The sequence below is a fragment of the Microtus ochrogaster genome, unplaced genomic scaffold (assembly GCF_000317375.1).
Source record: "Microtus ochrogaster isolate Prairie Vole_2 unplaced genomic scaffold, MicOch1.0 UNK35, whole genome shotgun sequence".
Taxonomy (NCBI): domain Eukaryota; kingdom Metazoa; phylum Chordata; class Mammalia; order Rodentia; family Cricetidae; genus Microtus; species Microtus ochrogaster.
Genome location: NW_004949133.1, coordinates 2159706 through 2162688, shown reverse-complemented (window position 1 = coordinate 2162688; position 2983 = coordinate 2159706). Strand labels below are relative to the sequence as shown.

Below are 2983 nucleotides of genomic sequence, written 5' to 3'. Positions count from 1 at the left end.
AGGTGGTAGTAGGGACAAGATCCTATTTATCTAACTGGGGACTAAGTTAACTTGAATCTAGTTTCAATCTTTGTGAGGGTTAATTTGTTTCCATTCACTCTTCCATGTATAAGCACATATGGGGACTGCAGATGCTCTGTCAATTTCTAGGTTCTTTTGACCAAAGACCACAAACGCTAAATGACAGTTCCTCAAGGAATCCACAGAGAGTTGAATGTCAGACGAACATATTTATTTACATCCCTTCTTTCTAAATGCTTGATTCTTAAAGAATGTAATTATCTCTATATCATTCAGTGATGATAGCATTGTTTCAGGGATGCAGTAAAATTGATTATATAAAAAATGATGCTCTTTTCTCTCTCTGCTCCCCTAGATCCAGTCTGCTAGCCTCATCCCCAGTTCTGCAACACATCAATCTTGATAGCATTCCCTGCCCCCTGTTTCCATCTTCTGTGGATTTCACATACCATTCCCCTCCTAATCCCCCTTCCCCTACTCATTTCATTGCCCTGTTTCTCAACCCCAGCAGTCACCCCTTGATAACCAAAAAGTCACTCTTGCCAAGAAAGCAGGTAGGGTGACAGAGGATTCACACCTTTTCTCCTGCTCCTTCAGATCCAATCATCCTGTCTTACCCCCAGATCTGTAGCAGATAATCTACTGTAGTCTTCCTTTCCTCCTGAACCCATCCTCAAGAGATCACAAATACTGTCTTCTTCAACCTTCCTTCTCCCAACTCATACCATTATCCCTGTTACCAATGCCAGCAACCTGTGAACACACCAAGTATCCCAGGGAAACTGGTCCATGGAAAATTTCCCAACAGGCAGCACACAGCTGTTACACTCTCCTAAAGTCCAGGAAGGAAGCAGAAACCAAGAATCCAAACATTTATCCAGTAGAGACAAAACCTGATATCATCAGCTGTAGCTGAGTCCTGATGGCTCCCTTGGGGGAGGGGGTGAGAAGGCATGGAGTCCACATCACAGACTCTGGGAGTCAGGCAAGTGGCAAAGCAGACTCATTTATTGAGAGGTGGGGAGAACCTTATATACCTTCCTCCCAGCACCCAGGCTGCATTCCAATCCATTGCCTTTGCAAGGTTGCCCCTTGTTGACTAAGTATGATCAGAACCTCTGACAGTGACCATTGCTAGGCCCTCAGGCAGACTCCAGGTTGATTTATCTCTCAACCTTGTAGGCCTTATCTTCCTACATATGGACCCTTTTTTATTTATTGCATGAGTGCTCAGCTGAAACCAGAGTTCTTTGCTCAGTCCTTGTTGACCCTGTCTCTGGAGGGCTCAGCAACTGGACTGTGCCAGTCTTAGATTGGCCTGCCAAACAGGCTCTTACCAGTCATTTACTACCAGCCCTGGAAGAGCATTCATTCCTTGAAAATTGCCAGTATGGGGGAACTAGCCAGTAGCCTTTTCAATTTCAGATAACCAGGCATGCACAGCCTCTTGCAGCGGACTTCAAGAGGGATGCTGATGCCCAAGAACCACTAACATCTGCAGAGTTGCCTCAGTTGGTGTCCACTGCTGTTGAATATGCTGCAGAAGATATTTAAAGAGAATTAGCAATACCACCAGCCAATAAAGGCATATGTGAGCATCCAGGAGGGATCAAATAGTCTTTTTATATTACGCCAAACTTTTTCAAAACATGAAACGTCAAAAACAATAACCTCTGCCATTATTTGATCTAGTCAAAAGAAATTCATGTGTTAACTCTAATGAATAATAGACAAACTTAGTTGACCATGGGCTCTTAATATATTTAGCTGGCCCAGCATGCTGGACTAACATTCATCATCTTAAAAGGTGTCATACAAAATGAGGAAAAGTGAGGGTCACAATTGAGTCTCATCAAGGTATTTAAAATGCCAATTTTTTCCTCTAATAATAAATCAGTTTGTTTGCGTGGGGCAATGAGAGCAAGAAAGGGGAGTATATACATTATCCATCCTAGGTTATTCCCTCCTTGGTAGAAGCAGGCTGATCCATGGCTGGGCATACATCTCTTACCAGGCAGGCCCGGTATTGGTGTTGTGGCAGTCTGAGGAAAAACACAATCATATCCTCTCCAACAGGTTAGCAGGGGGCTGTCTACTTCCATTGGAGAAAGATAGGATCTCTCCATCTTACCAGGGTCAGGAGTGTGTTCATTGGCAGAGATGTACAATGATTGTAGGCCAGACTGAGCCCCTTGTCATTAAAACTGAGAAAGTCCATATAGACAAGGTCAGATGGAAAAGTCCTGTTAAGGCCAGATGAGAATTGTCTCCTAGACTCTGGCGAGATAGTTCCAGTCAACAGGTTTTTTTTTGTTGTTGTTTTTTTCTTTTTTTCCCAGATGTTTCTTTCTAATGAATTGACCATAACATTTTAAAATTTCTGAAATAGACAACAGACCATAGAAAGACATTTATTTAGGCACCTGCTTGAAACCAACAGCTTCAGAAAACTGATGGCCTTGATTCAGGGCCAAAGTCAACAGTTTTTTAAGAGCTCTGTTGGTCCTCTCCACAATAGCTTGTCCCTGTGGATTTCAGGGAATGTCAGTAGTATGGGAAATCTTCCAGGACCCCAGAAAGTCTTTGAATTGTCGAGAGGCATAGGCAGGGACATTGTCAGTCATAAGTGCCCAAGGTATAACAAATATGGGTGACTATTAATCTGTAATTCTTAATAACTTATATAGCTTAAAGACTAATGCTTCATACTATAAAATAATCTTTTAACAGATGTGCAGAATGAGAACAATGACCTCAAAATTATAACTATATATAAAGATATCTTGGTCAAAGTTAGAAATGTATAGTGCAATATGACAAAACACCCTTAAATTGTATCATTATACAAAATATCTTAAGAATATGGAAACATGCATACATACAGTATAACAAAAATAATTTTACATTTGTGTACAAAAACATTGTAAACAGAAATAGAAATATACACAATAGAATGATAAAA

General features: G+C 41.1%; 1 non-coding gene across 1 annotated transcript; it reads right to left on the bottom strand.

Annotated features, from left to right (window-relative positions):
* Positions 1–2358: 2358 nt before the first annotated feature.
* LOC113458502 lies at positions 2359–2495 on the bottom strand. The gene has a single exon (XR_003378872.1). It is a non-coding gene; the product is annotated as a small nucleolar RNA SNORA2/SNORA34 family (small nucleolar RNA).
* Between the last annotated feature and the right edge of the window lie 488 nt (positions 2496–2983).